The sequence below is a fragment of the Trichosurus vulpecula genome, chromosome 1 (assembly GCF_011100635.1).
Source record: "Trichosurus vulpecula isolate mTriVul1 chromosome 1, mTriVul1.pri, whole genome shotgun sequence".
NCBI classification, from domain to species: domain Eukaryota; kingdom Metazoa; phylum Chordata; class Mammalia; order Diprotodontia; family Phalangeridae; genus Trichosurus; species Trichosurus vulpecula.
Genome location: NC_050573.1, coordinates 429,835,636 through 429,862,766, shown reverse-complemented (window position 1 = coordinate 429,862,766; position 27,131 = coordinate 429,835,636). Strand labels below are relative to the sequence as shown.

The following is a 27,131-nucleotide window of genomic DNA, read 5'->3' as shown; positions in this document are numbered from 1 at the left end:
TATACACCTCTGTTACAGCACAGTAACATTCCACTATGCTGGGGTAACAAAATTTCCTTAGCTATTCACCAGTCAATGATCCATCTTCTTAACATCAACAATAGACCAGTATTATTGTATATGAGGCATGAAATATAAGTCTACAAAGAATTAAAAGTAAATATCCCATGAAAGGCAATAAGAAACATACGGTGGGTGTGAGAAAGCTACAACACATACATAACCAATAAGAAATTTTGAAGACTCTCAGGAGCAAAAGATATCATCAAAGCATTGTAAGATAAGAGGAGAAGGTGGATGGGCAGCGTAGTGATGGTGAGCAAAGACAATTGTGCAGCTAGAGTGCTCTACTGGTACCCTTTTGTTGTCTAGAGAAAGTGATGAAGGCTTGTAGAGTGTTGCACAGACCCCTAGTGGGGAACTTATGGGAGGATATGATCAAGACTCAGGATGGGAAAGCATGAATGGGTTACAATTTGAATCATTGGGAGAAGTCTCAAATCATCAAGATCATGAATCAATTAGAATATTTAGGCATGGTCAATAGCTTTTGTCATCCTCATCTATAGTATATTATATGTAAAACCCATGGCCTGGAGGAGGGAGGGGTGTGTGTGTGTGTGTGTGTGGGGGGGGGGGGGGGGGAGAGGGAGAGAGAGAGAGAGAGAGAGAGAGAGAGAGAGAGAGATATTTTCCCCCTAAGAGTTTCCAGCAGTAGGCTCACATGGAACAGGTTCAGTCTTCAAGTAGCCTTATGTTTAAATCAAGGAAATTGGGCTCTTCTCACACTCTCTGTCTCATTATATCCCACTCCAGAACCCTGGGGAAAATTTGTCAAAGCTGAGGTTTGACTTATGTCTACTGTCTCCCCAAAAAGTTTCCTTCTAGAAGGGTACCTGGTACCAATGTACCAGGTTGACCAGATATAAGAAAGCTATTGATTTCTTCCACCACAAAAGACTCATAAATATCTACCTACAAATACTTGAAGCATGATATAATAACCCATCATTCCTGTTACATTCTCCTCGGAGACTGCTAGTCACAACATCAAAACATGGAGTACTTTGTGATACTATTGGACCATTATTTCATTTTCGTCTCAGACCTATATTGTCCAAGCTACTCACTACAAGTCCATTTCTTCTGGCAAGCCTGGGAGTGGCTCATTCTTCTGATAGTGGGGGAGCTTTCCTGAAGAGTTGTTTCAGAGATTATTTTATAATAGACAACTAATACCTGGATCTAGTTTTTTTGTTATCTTTTGAACTCACAAAGTTGTTGTAAAGGATAGAAATATGTATTTTAAGATTGCCTTCAGGAAAGAAACACAAAGAAGAAGGCAGCTCATCTAGGAATAGTGCAGGCTGTTGCTGCTACATGTGTGAGTAGCTGGCATTACTGTAGACTCTATACCGGGGTGGGGAACCTGGGGCCTCGAGGCCACAAGTGGCCCTCTAGGTCCTCAGGTGTGGCCCTTTGACTGAAGTCAAACTTCACAGAACAAGTCCTGCTCTATACCATCTTTCTCTAATCATGCGGACTGAGGGACCAATCCATTTTCGCTTTTCACCCATGTCTTTCCACAAAATGGCAGAATACATGTATCATAAAAAGATACCCCATCATGGGGCTATGAAAAAGGACCTGGATGTTTGCTTATCTCAGTGGAAAGTGCCTCAGTCATGGAAAATCAGAGGGTAGGGGGCCTCTCTGATTACCCTGTTTACATACAAATAAGTTTGAATTCTAACTGTGATTGTTTTCTGGACATCTTCAGCCCCCTTATTGTAATAATTGTTATACATAATTTAAAAAGCTTCAGGTATCAGTGATAAACACGGTTAATGTCATTGCCTTTTTCTACTTGTCATTTTTAACCACTGACTGATCATTTACATAAGAAATGTGGAGATTATTGCAATAGATCTGTTATATGAAATTGCTTATAATACATACTTAATAAATATTTGTTGAATTGTATATAATTGCCAAGTCATTGGAAATGATCTTTGAAAAATGGAGTAGTGCCACAGGACCAAAGAAGGACAAATATTGTTTTATTTTTAAAAAATAGCTAAGATGGAGTTTACAGAATATATACTGGAGAGCTTAGCTTTGATTCCTGGCCAAATTCTAGAACATATTTAAATCATACGTACATTTATAAATGAAACCAGTGGCTACTAAGAATAAGTATGAAATATCTGGAATGGGTCATACCAGAAGGACCTCATCACCTTTTTTTGACAAGGTTACTGATCTAGAAGTTCAAGGGAGTGATAGACATGGTACATTTGAAATTAGTGAGGCATTTGACCAAGTATCCTTACAGTGGGCTATGTATGAAGGAATGTAAATAATGAGGTAATGAAGGTAAATGGTTAACCACCAGATATGAAAATGCATGACATATTTTTATGTTTAATCTGCATTATTAACTTTTTCTTTCTCAGCAATTACTTTTTTAAGTATAAATAATTAATAAAACATTAAATTCTGTAAGTTATGGTATTTGCCAATTTCTAAGGTATAAATGTTTTCACTAAAAATTTAACAATCAGCTGCTCTCTCCAGCTAGTATGAGCTGGCTCCAATACATCTCTAGATAGGATGATACAATTAGACTAATTTAAAACTGGTTGAATGACTGGGCCTAAACAGAAGTGATTTTTGTCCCAATGTCGACCTGGAGAATATTCGCTATTTGAGTGCCCCTAGGATTTTTCTTTAGCCCTAGGTTTTTCAACACGATAAAACTGACATAAATCAATGACTTGGGGGGTACACATAAAATGCTTACAAAAATTGTAGATGATATGATGGGAGGGATAGCTAACACACTGAATTTATCAAGTATATGATGCACATATGGATAGGAGTTATAGCTTCCTTGGTTGAAAACATGATCTGTGGTGAACTGTTGTTTACTGTTACAGGCACATTTCAGCAAAGAATATGTAAAGAAGAATAAGGTTTTAAATGAATTCAATATCTACCGCATAGTTGGACCACAGTAGCTTTTGGCATTTAAAAGAATGTATAAGACCGTGTTAAGGTGGGGTGAGGATTGTAAAGGAATAACCTAGTAACAATGGAAAATGAATGAGAGATAGCAGTTGGTTAATGTGACATACTCCTGCTAACTCAAATACTGTGTTATTAGCATATGGGATTCTACAGCAAGTACCACATTGTGTCCTTATAAAAATAGTATAACTAAGTCTAGATCTCAAATCAGAGAAAGGTGAGAAGGACCTATGAGTACAAAAATGTTTATAGCAGCTCTTTCCGTAGCTTCAAACTAGAAACTTTAGGGGTACCCATCTAATGGGAAATACTAAGTTTTCAAATTATGTCATATGGAGGTAATGTAATATTTTGGGGCTGTGAGAGATGACAAAAAGGACAGCTTCAGAAGAAATTGGAAAGCCTCTATGGTGTCTATGCTGCAGAGTGGAGTGAGCAGAACTGGGAGGACAATTTTTAAAAAATGACAGCTTTATAAAGAAAAATATCTTTGAAAGACTTTGTAACTCTAATCAATACAATGACAAACCATGAGCCCAGAGGACTAAAAATGAAACACATTGTCTACCTTTGCCGAAGAGACAAGGGATTTAAAGTGAAAAAATAAGGCCTGCACTTTTGGATATGGCCAATGTGGGAATTTGTTTTGCTGGTCTATGTGTATTAGTTCTGAATGTTTTTTCTAAATTGTTCAATGGGGGCAGGGAAAAGGGAGAGATAATAAATTGTTGAAAATTCAAATTTTTAAAAAAAAACTAAGAGGGGTGCGTGTGTGCACGTATGTGTGTGTGTATATGTGTGTGTGTGTGCATGTGTGTGTGCATGCATGCGTGCATGCATTTGCGTGTGTGTGTGTGTGTGTGTGTGTGTGTGTGTTAGTTTATCAAGATGGCCTCTGAAATCCTAAGGATTAATGAATCCCCGTTATCTAAATCTGGCCTAGCCACATCATCAGGATACTGTTTTCTCCATACTGTTCTTGTAGGAAGTTGTTGTTTTTGGAAGGTAATATGGTATAGTGGGAAAAAAGGACTGGTTTTAGTTAGAAGACCTGAGCTCAAGCTATGCAATCTTAAGCAAGTCACCTAATTTCTCTGAGACCCACCTATAAAGTAATAACAACGGTTAATCAGAAAATAATAGACAGGTAGATAGGCACTCACTGGTATATTTGTGATCTTTGTCATTTCTAGCATGTAAAACACAGTGTAACCATAATGCAGACAGTAGTGGGTCTGGATCTTAATGAGCTATCCAGAGTATATATCTAAATTAGTGTTGCTTCTTTCACAATAGTCATTTAAAGAGGCTGTTAACATGATTCCAGCAATGCTTCTATTGTTCCAAAAAAGTTTGGGAATTGAACTTCAGAGTCTAAATCTGACACATCCTTTCGCATATTCCCAGGAGCAAGAAATATGCATCTTTTGAGAGTGGATTTGATTTTGAAAGCATCCCAAAGCAATTTAGAATCAGGGCTGGTGAATGAGGTAGGTGAACAAGCTGGATAAAGTTACTTAAAGACTAAAATGAAGTGTGACTATAGAGGGATGAGAATAATTTTCTTGTGTTGTTCATAAATTGACTCCAAAGGGACTTCCAAATGAGAAGTCCCCAAAGTGTTTCGAGCCATCACAGCATTGCTCCGATAAGTTTACAGCCTGTCGCTGGGACTGCTTTAAAGGAGACATGTTAATTTGTATCCTAACTTCAACTTTGTTTCACTGGTGGGTTGCGATCTTCCCTAATGGAGTAAGTACCCACACTGATTAGAGCACAAATCCACAGAGATATTGAAACTTTTGCCCTACTATAGTTTGATGGATAGAGAGCTAGGTCTGGAGGCAGGGAAGGCCTGAGCACAAATCCTGCCTCAGACATTCACTAACTATGTAACCCCTGGGCAAACCACTTTATCTTGCTTCGTCTTAATTTCTTCAACTGTAAAATGGGGGTGATAATAGCAAATAATATTTGTAAAGAATTTAGCATAGTGCCTGACAAAGAGTAGGTACTATATAAACGCTAATTATTGTTGTCGTCTTTATTATTATATTAAGATTTTCATTTCTAGTCACATACCATGTAGCCACAATGTAAGCATGGTTAACTTGGGGTTTAAAAATGGAAAGCTGGCTGGATGAGCATTTAAAAATTATATGAGCAAATCCATTCTTTTTCTACTCAACCTCAAGCTAGAATGGGCTATCAAACACACAGCTTTGAGAAATGGATTGCTCTCTCCAAGAGCTTAATAAAGTGTATGATGAAAGATGTTCCAGTAATATAGGCAAGAGAGTTTTCTTTTGAAAGTTCCATTTTCCCTATACTCTTTTATTTGAAGGGGGGAAGGCTGGGCAATTGGGGTTAAGTGACTTGCCCAAGGTCACAAGGCTAGTAAGTGTGTCAAGTGTCTGAAACCAGATCTGAATTCAGGTCCTCCTGATGCCAGGGCTGGTGCTCTGTTCCCTGTGCCACCTAGCTGCCCCAATTTCCCCTATACTCTTACCATTAAAACTTGAGGATGGATGGGCACAAGCCTGGCACGGGGGTGGAGAGAGTGTTAAGTTTTTATTTATTTTAAATTTCACAATTTTTGTTTGAGAACTTCATTTAACATTTGCTATCTCTTTTAGACCTTACAAAACCCTATGAAATAGATGCTTCAGGTATTATTATTTTCATTTTACAGAAGAGGCAACTGAGGGAAGTTAAATGACTTGCCCAAGGTCACTTAGCAGAGGTACATCTTATGCGAGATCTGAAGCTGGGTGTTCTGTGCTCCAAGTCCATGCTCATAGTATAATAGTATAGTATAACACGCAGTGTTACTGCTGGAAGGACCTTAGAAAACCTCAAGTCAATCCCCTTCATTATACATATGAAGAAATTGAAGGATAGTGAGGCTAAGGGATTTGCCTAGGGACACATGACTAGCAATTGTCTGCAGGAAAATATTCAGACCAAGGTCTTCCTGACTCCAAGTCCAGAACTCTATCCATTACATATGCTTCCTTTCACTTAGACCTCATAATAAGAGGCAAAGCAACTTAACGAGTGATAGAATAGTAATATTATTAGAAAGAGTTAGAGCAGCAGAAAGTTCAGCAAATCTCACAGGATTTGCTGAGGAAGAAGCACCTCCTGACCTCTCTGCTCTCTCCTGTGCAGCGCCAGAATCACAAGAGAAGCAATCAAGGAGTTCCCTTGCTAAAAGTCAACATCCTGCCTCCATAAACTGCAGGAGTGGGAGAGCATCTCTGTTACTCATAGTGTGGGGGTGACCGTAGAAGTTGCAATGATCTTCCTCTTGGTGAGTACTAGGAGAACATTAAATCAGGGTTGACCTTTCCACATCTCCCTCCATTGTTCCAACAACTCCATTCTTCTCAGTGTGGCCATAGCTAAGTCTTTCCTAGTTGCGAAGGGCAAAGCTTCACACTTGGAGCTTTTATACAAAGAAGGGCTAGGGCAGCTAGGTGGTGCAGTGAGTAGAGCACCGGCCCTGGAGTCAGGAGGACCTGAGTTCAGATCCGGTCTCAGACACTTGACATACTTACTAGCTGTGTGACCTAGGGCAAGTCACTTAACTCCAATTGTCCTGCCTACCCCCCTCAAAAAAAAAAAACGAAAACAGGGCTAATGCCTGGGGTGGGGGCATAGCTAGTGGGGCAAAGTTGGAGTCTAGGAGAGTGAAAAAAATTAGGACCTTAATGTCTGTAAGCCTCTGCCTAAAAAAGGCATGGTCAATGAGAGTCTCCTACCACCACGGGGCCATTAATAGTTGGTTGGTTGGTTGTTGTCCTTTGATCTCAAAGAGGATTGAAATGACATCACTATGGTGGGGTCAAAGTACAGTATGTTCAACTGTGGCTGATCAGACCAATAGGAGCACCATAGGTCTGGCAAACAGTCCCTATGAACATCTGGAGTAGAGATATTCTTAAACTTGCACATCTAACATTTCTCTTGACCTACTGCAATTTTGCTTCAATTACAGAACCCAGCACTTGCTTTGATGTGGGCATTGCATGCTGTGTGGTCCGTCGCCAGTGTCTCCCATGTCACATAATCGATTCCAAAGTTCTTCAGAGAGATCTTGAGAGTGTCTTTAATAATAACAAAAGCTAGCATTTACAGTGCTTTAAGGTTTGCAAAGCACTATACATATGGTATCTTATTTGAGCCTTACAACCCTTTGAGGTAGGTGTTTTTATCCCCAGTTTACTGAAGAGGAAACTGAGGTGGAAAGAAGGTATATAGATTGCACAGGGCTAGATAGCTAGCTGGTAAAGGGTTGCACTCAAGCTTTCCTGAGTTTAGTTTGTGCTCTTTCACCAAGCTGACATTAATTTAATTTTCACTTTATTTTTCTTCTCCTCCAACTTCACTTTGCATCACATGTACCTGCCACCTCTGTCTCTTATACCTGGACAACAACTAGGACCATGGAAGTATCCTACAAAGTGGCAGTCATTCAGAAACATCATGCCAAAACTTCAGGGCCACATCCATTCTGATCCTTTTTATAAAAATCATATAAATTGGTGAAAGATTAGATGATTTGCGAGGGGGACATCTATAAAGATGCTATCATGGTGGGAGGAACACTGGAGTCAGAAAAAGCTCTGTTAAGGAAATTGGATTGAATAACAGTGTGCTGGCTGTTTGAATCAATTTTTTTTGAGGCTGATATGGACAATAAAACTTCTTGAGATGCACAGATCAAGGCCTCGGTTTCCTTGTTTCCTTGAGACCTTGACCCTATGGAATGTGGTAGAGGAAAGCTATAACTAGAACTTTGGTTTCAATGAACAATAAACAAAACATTTATTAACCACTTATTAGGCACTTAGGGCAGCTGGGTGGCTCAGTGGATAGAGTGCATGGCCTGGAGTCAGGAAGACTTCTTGAGTTCAAATCTGGCCTCAGACGCTTAGCAGCTGTTTGACCCTGGGCGAGTTATTTTACCCTGTTTACCTCAGTTTACTCATCCATAAAAAGGGAGGAGAAGGAAATGGCAAACCACCCCATTATCTTTGCCAAGAAAATCCCAGATGGCATCATAAAAAGTTGGACACAACTGAAAAACAACTCCACAACAACAATAAAAGCCTGCTCTTCCTCCAGATGGCTCTCTGTCATTTAATTTTTTGGGGGGAGGGGCAGCTAGGTGGTACAGTGGATAAAGTATTGGCCCTGAGGTCAGGAGGACCTAACTTCAAATATAACCTCAGACACTTACTATCCTGTGTTATCCTGTTTAACCTGTTTTCCTCAGTTCCTCATCTATAAAACGAGCTGGAGAAGGAAATGGCAAACCACTCCAGTGTCTTTGCCAAGAAAACCCCAAATGGGGTCATGGAGAGTTGATCACACCTGAGATGACTGAACAGCAATAACAGCTATTATGCACATACAAAGCACTGGGTTAAACAGTGGCGATGCAAATAGAAAAAGTAAGACAGTCCCTGTATTCAAGGTGCTCACATCCTAATGAGAGAAATAACACATATGCAAGGCTTCAGCTACAAGTAAGAAGGAAAGGTCTCATGGTCCTGAGGATTGAGTGGTAAAATAGATGTTAATGCCTCTTTAATAGCATTGCCACTGATAAAATCATTGGTTCCTGATGTCGAACCATTTGATAGTGTCAAAGACTTTGGTGGTGAGCACAAAGATTTCTTCCCTCCACGATTTCAGCAAGGCTGGGATTGAAATAGGTCTAACAGTTGTGGGGCAGAGGGGGAGGTACAATGCTAATTTTAAGACTCCGGTTCAGGATCTTTGGTTGTCTCCTTCAGAGTCTGAATTCAGATGGTAGTCAAGGTGGTGTTGCTAGTTTGGCTTGCCTAGCACATGAACCCATTTTTTTATTGAATAAATGTTTTATAGTTTCATTGTTTAAACTATGTTCTTTACCCCCACATAATAGTAATAGTATTTTATTTTCTCCAATTACATGTAAAGATAGTTTTCAACATTCACTTTTATAAGATTTTGTGTTCCAAATTTTTTTCTCCCTCCCTTCCTTCTCCCCTCCCCAAGGCGGCAAGCAATCTGATATAGGTTATACATGTACAATCGTATTAAACACATTTCCATATTAGTCAGCACACGAGCCTCCTTGAGGGCTTACAAAGAGCCAGCAGAGTCACAGTGCGTTATATGAGAGACTGGTTATGAGATGATTCAGAAAACTTACGAGGAACAGCTACAGGCCTACCTCCTTTCATTGTAACTTTGCTTTATTGTTTTTCACAGTTATTGCATTGTTTTTAAACAAATCAAAGGTTTGTGGCAACTCTACATTGAGCAAGTCTATCAGTGCCATTTTTTTCCAATAGCATGTGCTCACATTGTGTCTCTGTATTACATCTTGGTAATTCTTGCAATATTTCTAAATTTTGTTATTATTATATTTGTTATGGTGATCTGTGATCAGTGATCTTTGATGTTACTGTTGTAATTTGGGGGGGGGCACCACTAAGTACGCCCGTATGAGAAGGTGAATGATAAATGTTGTGTATCATCTGACTGCTCCACTGATCATCTGTTCTCCATTTCTCTCCCTCTCCTTGGGTCTCCTTATTCCCTGAGGCACCGCAATAATGAAATTAGGTCAATTAATAACCCCACAAGGGCCTCTAAGTGTTCAAATGAAAGGAAAAGTCAATTGATGTGGCAAACTTCATTGTTGTCTTATTTTAAGAAATTGTATGGCCACTCCAACCTTCAGCAACACCCTCCTGATCAGTCAGGAAACCAAAAAATTCTTTTGACTTACTTCATTGTAATATTTCCTTTGTTGTGGTGGTCTGGAACTGAAACCACAATATCTCAAAGGTACAGCTGTACTTGGAGTGTAACATCTATAAGAGCCACCAGATGGTGCTCCGAGCTCAAGCTGCTCCAGTTTACTTTCACTGAGCATGTGTGAACAGCAACTAGGCTCCATTCTTGAACAATCTGAATGGGATTTCATCACCACTCCTAGTATGTTCTGAAATTGCAACTTCTTCTTTGTCAAGTCTTGTTGCTCCCACAGGAAGGATAGAATGATGCCCTCAATTGCCCTTATAACAAGAGTTCTTTGTGTCAGAGTCTTAAGGCGATACCTTGTCTCACTGTGAAACAGTGATAATTGTCCATCTCAAATCATGTAGGTATGGCATTAGCAGCTGTGGTCCAGTGAGTCACCTGGCTGCTCACTAAGGTCAGATGCCATTTCAGTAGTTTGTCCCAGGGCCTGCTCTCCTGTGACCCATCTGGAGTACTTGTCTCCAGCTCAACACATGGCCACACACCATCTGTAGTATCTCTCTTATTCCTCTTGTACAACATGATGACTCTTAAGTGTCTCCCTCTTTGTAAAGCTTTAGATACACCTCAGGCAATCCTTTTGTGGTAATCCCCTGATAATGCTAAGCCAACCCCATGCTTTCCCTCTCTCATTGTCTTCAATGTGCAGACAATTGGATTATACCATCTGTTTAGCAAGAAGCTATCATAGAAATTGCTGCATCTGGGCAGGGAATAAACTAAAATAGGTAGTGCAGAAAGTAGTGAATTTAGCCCAAGGGTTACTAAATGAAGGCTGGCATTCCCAGAGCACCTACAACTCCCTTCTCCATTAGGACATCTCATGATAGCAAATCACCAATGACTGGCACATAAGTTTGGAAGAAATATTTTTGTGAAATGTTTCCTTAGGGGGAATCCAATCCTAACATTAAAAAACACAGCAAAGAGGATTGATTTATCATGAAGATATGTTGTCAGATTTAGGTAATGCTAGATGTATGGAGGTAATACTAATCATTCCTTTTAAATAATAGAGAAAGCACTGTAAGACAACTAAATATAAAAAATATAGATGTATGTATATACGCATATACATATATGTATGTGTATGTATGTATGTATGTATATGTACCACAAAGGCACAGTGGAAAACACATCAGTGGTGGATCAGAAGACAGCAGTTCTAGTCTGAGCCCCACTAGTCACTTGCTGTGTGACTCTCAGTAAGATATTTTATTTCTCTGGTCATTTGTAAAAGCTGTAAAATGAGGGGGTTAGACTAGGTGATCCTTAAGGTCCCTTCTAGTTTCAATATTCTCTGATTCTATAATTCTGTTTTCTCTTTGAAATATATCAAAAGAATATAGAAGAAGCAACAACAAAAGCTATTTAGATCAGATGAGGCTATTTGACAAAAAATCAGTAATGCTTAGGGGATAATTTTAGCATTATTGGACTTCAGTGACATTTATTATCTGACTACTAGAAAACAAATATTGATGAAATGAGACTAAATCTTTAGCAGAATAATATATTTGTTCCAGGAACTTATACTTCATATTGGCTCATTAAAGTGTGGGTTAGAATGATGTCTTCTTGCAAGAAGATTTATATGCTAGCATTACTTTTAAAAATTAGGAAGAAAATTATGTTCTACATGGCAACTGAATAAACAATTCCCACCATCATGTTGATTAGCAATTAATTCTTTAGAATATATAGTAGAGAGCAAACACTATGACAAAAATCCAACTTTAGATAACAAATCACACAACAGAACCCCACTAATGTTTTGATGGATTTGTAGTCTAGTTGGTGTGGATACTACCAGTGGAGATTGCAACTCCTCCCTGCCTTCTCACCTGTGTGACTATTGTTCATGTATTCCCATAAATTTTTCCTTGGGGTCAATAAGCTCGAGGCCTTTCTGTAGATCATATAACATTGCATAGATATGAAATACTCATGAAGACTATCATTTGTGATGTATCCTTTTCACCATATGGCCAACCCGCCTCCTTTTCTAGTCATACATTTCCTCTTTCAACATCTTTTCTAATACCTAGATCAGTGATTTCACACACACACACACACACACACACACACACACACACACACACACACACACCCCAGCAAAATCTGTCTATATATATATCTATCAAAACTATCTGATATCTGATTTGTAATCCTAGATAGTTGTCAGGAAAAGTTAGGTGGCTTGCCCAGAGTCAGTATATGTCAGAGAAGTGACTTGAACACTGGATTTCCTGACTCAGGCAAATTCTCTATCCACTACAACTAGATGCCTTTTACGACATGACATTTTTACAGTGATTTTCCTGTCTGGTCCTTTGTTAATAACCTGTTGCAGACTATTTATGTACACAATGTCCTTCTCCTTTGTGTTTTTGTGACCTGAAACTTTAATTCTTCAGAGACTGTGATATGTTATGAGTCATGGCCATATAGTAACAGCAGGAGAATATTGATGTTAAAAATATGGATGTATGTTTCAAGGAGAACTTTGGGGTCATTAGAAGTATTACATAATTTCCCAAAGGCAATCTAACCTCCTTTGCTCCTCCTGATCAATTGTGGGGCCAGCTCACTGTCCACCCATAGTGTCTGTTGAATATATATGTTATGATGGCCCAACTCTGTGGATTATTCTGTACAAGAAGCATTTTCATGCACTTTTCCAATGTGAATAGTTAAATTAAAATTGTTTTGAGTGATTATGGTTCTCATTTAGTATCTTTTATAATGTTCCAAGGCTTTACACAATCAGCACTAAGAGGATATTGCAATCTATAGGAAAGTAAGATGAATAGTGAAGCTTGTGATGGATAAAGCAAAGCATAAAAATCATAGCAGGTACCAGTCACTGCGCAAATATATTGATAATCATTTCCAGTGTCCTAGGTGTGGGAGACACAAAATACAAATACAAATATGTGATAGTTGCTGCCTTCAGGAAACATACATTCTACTTGAGGAATACAATATTTATAGAGAAATACCTGATCTATTAAAAATGGATACAACAAAATATGAAGGGCACTAACAGTTGGGGGAATTAGAAAAGCTCTCTTGAAGGAGGTGACATAAGTAATACCTTTAAAGGAGCTTGGGGTTCCAAAAGGCAGAAGTAAGGAGCAAGAGAATTCTGGAGGGGGGGGGAGCAACCTGTGCAAAGGTATGGGAATAGAAGATGTACTGTTACATAAAGGGAACTCAGATAGGTCAGTTTGGCTATAATGTAGACTGTCTGAAAAGAAATTAAATGAAATTGGCCTGGAAAAATAGACCAAAACCATTCTTTGAAGGGCTTTAAATTTTAAGTAAATAATTTTTAGTAATAGCTAGCATTAAAGCAGTGCTTTAATGTTAGCAAAGCACTTTACAAATATCATCTAATTTGATACAATAACCCTGTGAAGTAGGTGCTATTATTATTAATCATTCCCATTTCACAGATGAGGAAACTGAAACTAAGTGAGGTTAAGAGACTTGCTCAAGGTCATAAAAGCAGTGTTTAAGGCTGGATTTAAACAGGTTTTTCTGATTTCAAGTTCAGTGCTCTAACCACTCTACTACCTAACTTAACTTACTACATGTTAGGCACTGTGCTAAGTACTAGGGATACAAAAAAAGGACCACAAGACCAGCCCTATTACTGAGGAACTTACATTCTAATGGGAGGCAACAAAAGATAAAAAAGAAAAGGATAAAGAACTACCTAGCAATGGTGGGGCTTACCAAGAACTAGAGTAGAAGCCTATTTTTATGAGGAGTTGAGATGGTTAGAGAGTGGGGCCATGGGCAGCCAAGGGGACTTCAGGAAATGGCGGTGCTATTGAGGGCTGGTTCTCAGCAAGATAAGACTCACCTATCAAAGCTAGAGGAAGCCAGAGGTGGTTCAAATTTGGTGAGCAGACATTGCCTTGTTTTTAATTTTGTTGTTGCTGTTGCCTTATTTGATATTAATAATCACAGGCTTGACTGAAATGTTATTTCTCTTGCTATTTGTTTCAAGCAACCTTGTTACGATTTTGACGTATGTGAAGATGTCACTTCGTTGGAGAAAACGCTTTAAGAAAATGTCTTCCTCTGGAGAACTGGGTTTGTTTTTATGGTCAACAAATAAGTGGGATCACATATTTTTGCCAGGTTTTTGTCCATAGTCTGACTGAAGATGCAGTGTGCTGGAGAATATAATTTGAGAGAGGCTGTCTGTTCTTTTCTCCAACCTTCATTAAAGGTGCTCCCAATTCATGGGCAGATTACTTTCATAAAGATTTTATACATTTGGGAAAATAGGCATATGAGTTGGTAGCTATTGATACTGCTGTGGTCACTTTTTTTGGAGTATGAAGATGCTTCATTTTCTTTCCCTTGAATTTGTTATTCTACCCCCTCTTAGTTATCCATAAAATAACCCACTCACCATAAAGCAATTATAAGCCCATTCATTATTAATTAGTTATTGGACCTCACTGTGGAGAGCTCCCATTTCAAGATACTGAATGAGCAGGTGGATTTAATTGTTCCTGGCTCCCCGACAGGTATTCAGCATTTCTACTGAAGTCTTCCACATGCCTTGTTGTGGTTGTGCCTCAAAACAACTACAAAATAACTTAATTATTCAGTTTGAGAAATATAATCTATAACATATCCAGAGAATAATGTTTTGTGAACAAAAAAGAAATGAAACAACAAAGGAAATGCAGCAAAGGAAAACTTCATGTTGAGTCCTTTTGGATTGTCTTGGGTCATTGCATGGCTGAGAATAGCTGTCATTAACAATTCTTCATCATACAGTATTGCTGTTATGTGTACAACATTATCCTGATTCTGCTTTACTCTGCATCAGTTATGTAAGTCTTTTCGGGTTTTTCTGAAATCATTCTGCCTGTCATTTCTTATAGCATGATAACATTCCATCACAGTCATATATCCATATACCACAGCTTGTTCAGCCATTCTCCAATTGATGGGCATCCCCTTGATCTCCAATTCTTAGCCACCACAAAAAGCTGCTATAAACATTTTTTTTTGTACAAACAGATCCTCTTCCTTTTATTCTTTAATCTCTTTGGGATATAAACCTAACAATGATATTGCTGGATGAAAGGGTATGCACAATTTGATGGCCCTTTGGGCATAGTTCCAAATTACTCTCCAGAATGGTTGGATCAGTTTACAACTCCATCAACAATGCTTTAGTGTCCCAGTTTTCACACATCCCCTCCAACATTTATCGTTTTCTTTTTTTGTCATATTAGCCAATTTGATATGTGAAGCATACTATTTTTTCACTTTCTTTCATTCTTTTTTTTGTTTGAGTCTTCTTGTACCAAATGACTAATATGGAAATGTTTTACATGATTGCACATGTGTAACTTATATTGCATTGCTTATCTCAGGGAGGGGGGAAAAGAGGGAGGGAGAGTTAGAATACAGAACTCAAAATTTAAAAAAAGCTCAAATATTTAAAAAATTGTTTTAACATGTAATTGGGGAAAAATTAAAAAAAACCTATGAGGTAGGTGTAAGTATTATTTTTCCAGTATTACAGATGGGGAGACTGAGTTCCAGGGAGAATAAATAATTTGCTCATAACAAAGACCAAAGAAAAGGATGAGTAGGTGTTCTAGGAAGAAGAGATCAATTAGTATATTAAGTACATATCAAAGAGAGGGGGGACTGGTCCTTCCTGGAACTATAAGGTTATTAGATTAATTCTAATTACTATGGTTCTCCCCTCTACTGCTTACCAGTTCACCCTGATTCAAGGGCAAAATTTGGTGAAGTTCAGATTATTTATCAAGATCTGTCAGCTAGTTTTTCATCTTCATTAGTGAATTGCACATGACATTTGGAGAGGGAGAGGGCTGCACACAGAACTGGTAGCTACAGAGGTAGCCCTGTTGTTGTTCAGTCATTTGGGTTTTTCTTGGCAAAGATACTAGAGTGGTTTGACCTTTCCCTCTCCAATTCATTTTTGTAGATGAGGAAACTGAGGCAAACAGGGTTAAGTGACTTCCCCAAGTGTCTGTGGCCACTTTTGAACTGATTTGAATATGAGTCTTTCTGACTTTAGGCCCAGCACTCTAACCACTGCATCACTTAGCAGGCCACGCAGGCAGCCTGCATACCGTTAATATCTTAGAAATACCAGACAATTGCAAAGTAAAAATGCAGCAAGGACGCAGTATAGTGGCCTTAGGAAATAAATACAAAACACTCAAATGGTCAAATTTGTTCTAGGTATATAATAATTAAGAGCTGAAATAGCAAGAAAGTTCTGCTAATGTATACCACAGAAAAAAAGACTTTGATACTGCTCCTGAAAAGGAAATAATCTACTCATGAATATTACATATGCTCTGGAAATTGTGTATTGTTGGTGGAGTACTTGTATAATTCTTCTCACACTGGGATTCTCTGTTAATAAGATGGAACTTGCAATGTAGAAAAACAATTTAAATTCTTCAATAAAGAAAAGATAGCTTAGATGGCATTTTGGATTAAAGCATTACTTTAGAAGAGATCCAAGGCAAACTGGTTTATCTAATAGTCTAACTTGAAAATGAGTTGCATAATAAAGCATTTTTAAACATAAAAACAAAACAAAAAACTTAATGATATACCGGTGCAACACTGTTCTTTTTTTGTTCATACGACTATGTCCTTATTAGTGTGAATCATCAATCCCCTGCAGTGTTCACATTATTTGAATTTGTACTGCATGTTTCTTTTGGGCTCAAGATCCCATCAGAGTGATTACTATAGTTTAGGAATTATCCAGGAGGGCCACCATAATCCTATACTTGATATGTATTCATGCTATGGGATTACCTTATATATGAAATTATTTGTAACAAAAGCGTTCGAAGAGGCAGCATGATATAATGTGAAGAGCACTAGATAAAGAACCAGATTGGGCTCTAGGAATTCAGCACTTACTTGCTATGTAATCTTTGGCAAATCCTTAAGTTTTCTGACTCAGTTTTCTCTTATGAAAAATGAGGCTAATAATACTTAAATATCTCAGTTACTCTGGAGGAAAGGATTTTGTAGATCATAATGTGCTTTATCAATGTGAGTTATCATCACAAGAAAGCTTGATATAGTGGATAGACTATGTATATGGAATGTAGAATGAGTATACAGTATGTGGAATGAGGAAGACCTACATTTAAGTCCTGCCTTTAATGCTTAATCTCTGTGTGATCCTGTGCAAGTCATTTATCCTTTACGAGTCTCAGACAATTTTCTAAGACTTTTCTACTGAGCTATATATTTGTTGTAATTTTTATTGACAGAGGGGCTTCTTACTCCATTGAAATCATAGGTGCTTGATACTCTCAGATATTATTAGTATACATTTATAGTATATTAGTATATATTACATATGACATATAACATGTGACTATATATTATATAGTTTGATATATCACATATAATATATATTATGTTAGTGTAAATGCATACATACATATACACAATACATATTTATATATATATGAATGAATATATGTATGTACATATATGTATATATTTATATCTATCTATCTATCACATTCCAGAAGCCCGTGTCAGGAATTTTAATTACACATTAAAAACATTACCATTTCCTTTCCATTGCTCCCACTTACTCACTCAATAAAAGAATAGAAAACTTCACTCTTAACAAGACAACTATAAAAGAATATAACTAGTATATTCCATGAGAGGGCAGAGAGAAAGAAAGACAGTTTGATAAGAAGCTAGGTGGGATTTTTTCCCCACAAACTGATGCATCCTTTAAATACATAGAATATCCATTTCACTGGTGCTAAAACACCAAAGGCGAGACTTTGCTGAGATGTCAGAGATGGCTTAACAGAGTAAATAATTAACAATTAACCATCAGCCAAAGTGCTGAAGCAGTCCCTCTTCCCATCAATGTACAGAGTTCTCTCTCTCTCTCTCTCTCTCTCTCTCTCTCTCTCTCTCTCTCAATCTCTCTCTCTCTCTCTCTCTCTCTCTCTCTCTCTCTCTCTCTCTCTCTCGTTTACAGAAAGTTATCAGAGGATCTCCTTGGGGAAAGAGGAATCAAAGATGAAGTCTAGTAATCTTGAATCATCCTGAATGGTGGTCTTTAACTTTGACTCCTTAGTTAGTAATACTCTTCTTGGGGTATATGAGTTTCATTGTCAAAGCTGAAGCCAGCTTTGTTGATTGCCACCTACATCCATACCCTGCTCTCTTCCTGCACTGACTCTAAAACAGATTTTAGGCAAGAGGATGGGGAGGACAACCACATACTTCTTTCATTTTTCCCTTTTGGATTCCAGCTCCTCAGCTCATAGCATTCCAGCATCTGTCTCTAAATATTTAGGGCCTCTAATAGACCTTTGACCCTAGTTTCTATAGCATTAGCATTTCCTCATTTACCATTCCCTCTCTGGGCTTTTTTTTGCATTAACAAGTTATTTTTTAAAAATGTGTAAAATGACGATAATGTTACTGGCATTATCTATGTCAGGTGGTCATCAAGACCATACGACATAATGTTTATCAAAGTATGTATAACCATGAAGCATTATACAAATATGAGCCATTGTGATGATGGTGATGATGTCTTAAATGAAGCTCCTTTGAGAACATAAGACATCTTTCTTGTATGAAATAGTGCTCAATAGTAACTAGTGTGATAGTGAAATTTCCTTGTTATTTATGAGCAAATGGGCATCACACAGTGGTTGGATGTGGCAGAAGCAAATTGGAGGGTAGCAGGACACAGATTAAGATTCATTCTTTATTCTAATCAAGGTTATGGTGATGGACTTTAAGAAGTCACCTAGAATCCCCCTGTTTTCAGAAAAAACAAAAAGCAGAAAAAACAAAACAAAACAAAACAAAACTAAGCCTTTCCTTCTTGCTAAGAGTGAAAATTCATTCTGTTTTTTCAGGACTTCCCATTCACTCTTTTCAGTACATGGTATTGCTTCTTATATAAACTCAGACTGTTTTGTCTTGCCACAGAAGCTTTTTCTTTAAGAAGACAGAAACCTGGTCACCATTTTATGCTAATTCATAAAGCTGGAGACCATTATTTAGTTACCTCTCTCCCCAGATAAATAATCTCAATTCTTTTAACTTTCTACATAGCTTCTATTTTATAATGCCTTGAATTAGAATTGTTATTTTCTAAATTGTCTCCTGGTTTTTCCTGTCCTTGAATGTAAAGTTTAATGAAATTATCCTGGGTATTAGAGGAAGATTCAGCTATTTTCACACACAAGGGCTCTGTTTCTCATCCTCCAGCCACTCCATGCTTTTTTCATCTTGTTTCTGCCCCTCCTTGGCCAGTTTCCACAAGTAAATAGAATATAGTCCTGGTTGTGGTACCTTATACTGGGCTGATCTCATTCATAGGTTGCTTTTTATATCATATTATTTCTAGGGTTCTGGGAAAGTCTTCCATTTCCCCTACTCCTATGTTCTTCTCTAAACCTCATACCAGATGTTTCAGAATCTTTTCAATAACTGAATTCATAATATATCACATGAACAGAAATAATATGAAAAGTTTTTGGGAGAATCAACAATGGAATTGAATTTATTCGTATTGAAATTTAAATGGCTGGTATTTGATCTTAAGAACAGTTTTTGATAGAAGATAGGGGAAGGATGTTTTTTTCAGTCCCCAGTTCCTATCAAGTGCTTTGCGGATAGTGGGTGCCTAATGAATACCTATTAAATAAATGACAAGGAAGGCACTGGGCATTTGAAAAGAGGATCAATAGGGTGTGGGAAGGGTATAGAAGTGAAGAGGGATGTATGGGGTGTTCAGGAAGGACAAGCACCTTTGGTGTGAAGATTTGCTGAGCCTTTTCTGGAGGATGCTTATCTACCTTTGGTGTCCACCTACCACCTAATTCTCATCTGTGGCTCCAAGAAGTTGTAGCATGTACAGCGACCATATCCTGGTAAAACTTTCTTGGTGGTTAAGCCAAGTTGAGTGTAACCAACAGGCCTCAAACCCTTCAGTGAGTTAGGGGGATGTCTACCCCAAACTTGTGAAGACTTCCCCATGAGATTTGAATGGGTGGGTGAAAATAATTTGTTCCAATAGCTATAAAGGTGGCTGACACAGGCACTATGGAATGCTTAGAGCTTAGTCAGACATTGAGAACAACCACAGTCATTCACTACATCTTGGGCCATCACCAGTTATTTTGGATTTTGTCTTGCCCCTGGACTTCAATGACTTTGGAAGAGAGAGTGAGACTGACAACTTTGTGCAATTCTGCCTTGCTTAAATTCAATTCACGCTGGGGTCAAGACATCACCCAGTGATACCAGTGTTCCTCTTTGAAAATGAAGGACGATTACTCAGATCCTCAGTTTTCCCATCTGTAACACTAGTATCCTGGGATCACAGATCTAGAGCTGAAAGAGACCTGATGGGTCATCAAGTCCAACCCTCTCATTTTACAGATAAGGAGAAGGAAGCCCAGAGACATTAAGTGACACCTAGATTCATACAGGAAGTAAGCGTGGTAGATCTGGGAATTGAACTAAGGTCTGGTGATGACAAGTTCAGTGCTTTTTGAGGGGGCACAATGCATTAATAATACTTGTATTATTTACCTTCTGGGGTTGCTATGAAGTTCAAATGAGATGACGTATGTAAAATATTCTGCTTTGTACTCGTTAAATGTTTGTATTCATGTCAGCTATCATCAGTGTCACAATCAACACCACCATCCACAGCAATTCCTCTATTGTCCATATGGGGAGGCTTGCTTGGTAGTTTGTCTTTACTTCCCTCTGTTTATGCCCTTCAATATCATGGGTAAATGAGTGTTTGTCCAGTGTTTTCTATACAGGGCAACCACAGTCCCATTTTTTATTGTCACCACTATAATTATCCTGAGAGATTCACTTAAGCATGCTGGGCTTCTGAGAGGGGAATAAAAGAAAGAGAAACAAAAGGGGCTTGGAACAGGGATGTCCTGAATAGTTTCTTAACTTCACAAAGAAGATATCCACGCTGTAGGAGATTCTTTTATACATATTCATGAGGCCTACTTTTGGAAGTAGTGTGTAAAGTGGAAAACATTGAATTTGGTGTTAGATGATATGGTTTGAATCTCAGCTTTAATATTTACTACCAGCATGGGCTTTGGCAAATTATTTTTTCACTTTTCTGGGTCTGTTTCTTCATCTATAAAAAGGGGGTGATATTTAGTGGTCTGTGAGGTTCCTTCTAGCTTTACATTTATAATCCTATGATTTGGGAGGCAACATGACTTAGGACAATCATGTTCTCTGATATAAAATCCAGTGCTCTTGTCCATGTTGTCTGAGGAACTCTCACATGCCTGATTGGCAGGCAATCTTCCTTTCTGCTGAGAGCCCCTGCAAAGACTTGGCATGCCTCCTTGCATAAGGTAGTATTTTATTACTTGAATTTTTTGGGTTATTTATGTACACAGCATATGATGAGACGCTATATATTGAGCTCTATTTTCCTCTCTCTTTTTTACTTTTGTTGTTGTTCAGTTGTTCCAGTTGTGTTTGAAAATTTGTGATCCATCTGGGATTTTCTTGGAAAAGATACAGGAATGATTTGCCATTTGTGTCTCCAGATCATTTTACAGATGAGGAAACTGAGTAAGTGACTTGCCTAGGGTCATGCAGTTAATAAATGTCTGAGCCCACATTTAAATTCAGGTTTTCCTGAATCCAGGCCCAGTGCTTTATCCTCTGCACCACCTAGCTACCCTCTTTTACTTTTACTCATTTACAATTCTAAGAATTGCTTTTTCATATAGGAAGTGACCTTGTCTTGAATCTCTTTAGGTGGCTCCTGTTCCTCATTTTTTAAATACAAAATGAAATAAATGGCCAGTAAACAAGCCCTCTGGAGGCCACTCTTAATGGCCAATATATCTTCTTCTTTATTAAACCAGCAAAAAGTACATGACTTTCATTGGTCAGTAATTGCCCTCTCTTGAGGCCTATCGCCTTGGCTAATTTATATGACTGTTAAATAAATAAGGGGAAAAATAGCCAGGTTTGGTTAGTACGTGCTGTAGGCTGTGCAGGGGTTCTCACTGACTTTTCTCTCAGTAACTAATGGAAATATATTATTAAACAACAGTTGGAGGAAAGATTTTCTCTTTTTTTTTTCTAGAGGTTGATTGAAGTATTTAATGGAGATGCTAAAAGCTTCATTTTCTTTTCATAACTCACCTATAATTGGGTAGTTTAATTTTACTTTTCTTTTCACTTACAGGATTCAGACTTTTCTTTCCCCAACCTCCCCACCCACAGCCCCAAGGAACTACAGTATTCCATAGTGGAGAGTAGATTTAGAGTCAGAGAAACTTGACTTCCAGACCTGGTTCTGACTTTTACTAGCATGACCTTGTTCAAGTCACTTCTCTTCTCTTGGCCTCATTTTTTGAGGGGGTTGGACTAGATGACCTCTAAGGTTCCTTTGCCTCCAAATAGTATCATTTCTCCCTTGGGTTTGCATGCAGTTCTTTTCTCCTGGCCCTTCTCCACTCCTTATAACACTTGGCTCAAAAAGCGACTAATTTAAGAAGTACAAGTTAGAAAAAGCACTGGGATGACATTGTAGAGTCTCCATGTTGGAAGGGACCTCAGAGGTCATATAGATTAACCCCTACCTATACAGGAATGCCCTGTATAATATCCCTGACAATTGCCTATCTGGTCTTTGCTTAAAGATTTCTAGCAAAAACGATTTAGAATTAAGAGATTAAAAACTACTAAATTTTTCTTACCCTTTGTCCCAGAGATTCTACTACTGGTACTCTACTGAAAATTGGGAAAATCAAATTGATCCTATTTTGTCATTGATCCCATTCTGTATCAGGCTGACATTTTTGTAACTGCTAAAGTCATGTTTCATTTGTCTCAGAGTTAATTTTGGAAATCCAGCTTTCCTCTAAATCACTTACTGTCTCTGAGTTAAGTTTAAAAGTTCAGTCCTTCTGCTATTAACTGTTCTGTTCTTGCCTCAGGAAATTTATTATCTTTGAGGGATGCAGGTGGACATCAGGGTGTCTGGTCTGATCTGTTATCCAAGGTAGTCTACTATTGCTAACCTGTTCTTGCAGGTGAACTCAAACAATGAACATTTCTTACAGAAGGAGGGGTTGTTGCTAGCTCTTTGTTCCCAATTTCCAACTTTTGTTCCTCCTGCCTGTGATGCTACAGACATTGTAACCAATCATACTATTTTCCATCTATGATGCTGCTTTCTGTTCTGGATGCTCCTCCTTTTGTTCATAAAGGAGCTGTTCCTCTCAATCCAAGTCTTAGCTTTGTTGGGGAAGCTGAAATCCTATTTATTAGTGAATTCTCACTTTACTAATAAACTGACCATGCCACAAACTTTGTGTCTCAGTCTATCTTATTTTTTTAACTGTTACACTACCTACAAGGAGGTTATTGAGAACAAGACAAAAGTCCTTCATGCAAAAAATTCATAATTGTTTGTGATAAGTGTTCAATAAATGGGAATAGCTAAACAAACTACGTATGGAACAAAAATATAATGGATTTGGCCAACAGATTCCACTGCTACTTAACCCCCCAAGAAAGTCTTTGAAAAAATATGGCAGCAGGAGCTGTCTAGCTTCAGTGACAAAAGAAGCTGGAGGTTAGGGCCAACTTGCATGGCTGGGCATGAAAGTAAGAATTAGACCAAAGAATACTTGAGTAAGACCAATTGATATAACCCTTGGTATAGCTTGACCCGATGTACTTGCCCACTATTGAGCTTTAGAGCTTGACTCTTATTTATTACCTTTGGACACTGCTTTGATTCCTGGTTTGCATCTAACTTCTGTCCCTAGCCCAGTATCTTTTCCAATTTGTACCTGACTAAGAATTTATTCTATAACATCCTCAAGAAAATGTCATCCAGTCTTGTCCTGAAGGCCTTTGCTTCCCAAGACATTAAGCTGAAATCTTCCTTTCTGCAATTTCTATCCATTGTTTTTAGTTCCTCTGGGATAAAATCGAACAAGCCTAATCCTTACTTCATATGACACATACTTGAAGATAGTAATCATAGCCTCTCTAAACCTCCTCTTTTTTTAGGCTAAACATCTTCTATTCCCTGAGATGATCTTTGTAGGCCATGGTCTAGGCCTCTTATCATCCTCATTTCCTTTATTAGATTCTCTCTTTTTAATGTCCTTCCTAAAATGTAAATAAGAATGGAATACCATAGATATGTTCTGAACACAATCTGTCATAGTGGACTATTACCTTCTATGCTAAGGATATGGACCTCTCAATACAGTTTAATACTGTGTTAACTAATTTGGCTACTATGTCAGATTGTCAACTCTTACTGAGCTTGCAATCCACAAAATCTTCCAGATCTTTCTCACATAACCTATGACACCTACATTTTATACTTGTGAAGCTGAGTTTTTAAACTAAAGGTTAGGATGTTATCATTTCCTCTCTTAAATGTTACCTTATTAGACTTAGCCCATTATTGGAGAATATGAAGCTCTTTTTGGATTCTGATTCTCATCCAGCATGTTAGCAATTCCTCACAGCTTACTAGTTTCTGTAAATTTGGTAAGCATGCCATCTATGCAATTATACAGAGGGATTTGGTTCCCTCCACCATTATAGTTAAATAGTCCCAGCAAGCTCAGGACCTAATCCCAGAAAAGGGGCTGACAGTAGGGTATTTGTGTCAACAACCAGGCTGGCAGCTTCTGTGGGGGTATAAGATTCACCCACAGCCAACACCCAGAAAGCTGCCAACAGCACAGTTTCTTTCGATCTGCTTAATTAAGGAAAGCAAGGTGAAGGGGTTGACAAGCTTACTTTTAATTCAAATATCATTCAGTTAGTTCAGGGGAAAAAAAAACCAGCACCCTGAACTTCAAAACAAAATGCAAATTACAGACATCAATAGACTTTGTCTGATTCAAGTCCCAACAGATAGTTACCACAGTTCAACAAAGTTTCAACATCCGGGTTTACAAGCTGGAGGGCTCCTTAGCTACAGCTGCCCGGAGTCTCCTCATCAACACCATCTCCAGAGCCCCGCACCAATAGCTCTGTCCTCCCTTCTTATAGGGCTTTAGACATCATCAGACATCATCTGAATCACCAGAGCTCAGGCTCTGGTGATTGGTTCTTGAGTTGGCCCCTCCCCTTAGGACCCTGGGATGTTCACATCCACATGGATTACATTAACACCTAATGGGGTTTGGGCCTGGGGCTTAGCACCTAGTAAAGCTCACTGAGATAAATTGAGTCACTCAAAGAAAACAGACAATTCTGGTTACAGTATTTAACTGTAAAAATTCAGCCATTCCAGATGATTTTACGAAGGGGAAGGAAAGGCATGAACATTTATTAAGTGCCTACCGTGTGCCAGGCACTATACTAACTGTTGGGGATAAAATATGAAAAAGAAAGATAGTCCTTGCTCTCAAGGAGCTTATAATCTAACAAGGGAAGATAAACTACAAAAGAAAGCTGAACTTAAATGCCAGAAAATCAGTCCAGAAGGAAAAACTAAAATCCAGCTTTAGCTGTTCCTACATGCAGGACACACAACCAACTTTCATTTTTCCAATGAAAATGCAGCTGTAAAGGAGTGAGATGCTGTGGAAAACCTTTAGCAATTGCTACCCGAATTCAAGAGGAAAGCCAATAAAGAACTGGAAGAGAAAAACAGAATGCTGCAAGAAGATCCTGTTTTGTTTCAGCTTTGTAAAGACCTGGTTGTGAGGCAGGTATTCGGTGCTGAGGTATTCTGGGCCAATAGTTTAAGCATGAATACTGTGGATGTCCCTGTAGCATCCAATCACAAGCAGGACGTGGGCATTTCTGCAGCATTTCTGGCTGATGTCTGTTCCCAAGCAGATGGCTGCAATCACCTTAGATATAACTTAACTTCTGATATCATTGAGTCCATATTAAGGACCTACCCAGTAGTAGAAATGAAATATGCAAAAAAAAAACCCTTCCAAAAAAGATGACAGAAAAAGAGTTCTGGACATGATTTTTTCCATCCCATTATTTTCATAGGGACTGGTTTAACACAGGGTCAAAAGATCTCTTTGCAGAATGTGCCAAAATGGATGAAAAGAGTTTAAAAATAATGGTATCACTAGGAGTGGAAATAAACCATTACTAGATTTGACAGCACTGCACGATAAATCATTAGATGAGGGCTATGGGGTTTCCCCTGTGTCATCTACTCCCAAGTCTTCAAAATCCATAAAGGAGAATAGCAATGTCATGATCATCAAGAGATTTAACCATCATAGTGCTATGGTCCTGGCAGTGGGTCTTAGGAAACATGAAGCACAAAATGATCACACCAGTGAAAACAGCAGCACGGAAGGAAATTCTTGGAATTCAGACTTCTTTCAGCCATCAGTGAAAAGGGTGAAGTTATAGGAGTCCATTGAATATGAAGAGTTGGGATGGGGGGAGGAGAATAATAGTATAAAAATAATGCACTAAAGCAGAAGAAATCAGATAGGTCTTATCATGGCCCAACTCCAATTCAGTCCCTCCAGTATGCAAAAAGTCAGGATATTATCAATTCTTTTCATAGTATAAAGTTAGAGATGGAAACTTACATACCCAAACTAAGTCAGTTTCTTTCAAGAGGTGCTGCATGTAGTATGAACACAGCCCTATCCCCTGGAGGAGCCCTTATGCAGGGAGGACTACAGCAACCCATAAACTGGATAGTGTCAAAACGACTTTCAGTCAAAACTCGAACATTGGTATGTGGTCATGGGGGAGCTGCTGAGGTGTTTCTTATCCTGCTTTCTAGTTAACACACCATTCCTAGAAGAAAAGGTAGTGAGGATGAAGAGTAATTTGGAATGATTCCAAGCTACTAAGCTTTGCCCATTCCAAGAAAAAATTCAGAGACAGAATTTAACATAAATTTGGTAATTCACATAGAAGAAATGCTGCAGATGGCCTATAATAAAATCCGCACATGGCAGTCCTGGCCCATGCAGTAGAAGACACGAAGGAGCTCTAGGCATTGGAGGCTTTGGTCGCTAGGATACTCTCTGAAGCAGTTGTGGGAACATACTCTGAGCAGCTTGGGCATCATCCAGACAATGCTGCAGGGACATCTGCAGCCACTGGACTTTGGAGCTGATGCTATTGAATTTACATGTTCTGGAGTGAAAGGAGCTGTGATTAAATTTGAAAACTGGGAAGTAAATTAAGGCAGAACCAAAACAAGCTGAATTGCAAAAATA

The 27,131-nt window shown here is 38.4% G+C and overlaps 1 pseudogene; it reads left to right on the top strand.

The window, feature by feature from the left end:
- Window positions 1-26,885, top strand: part of LOC118839489 — a 68,699-nt pseudogene extending 41,814 nt beyond the window's left edge.
- Window positions 26,886-27,131: the final 246 nt, after the last annotated feature.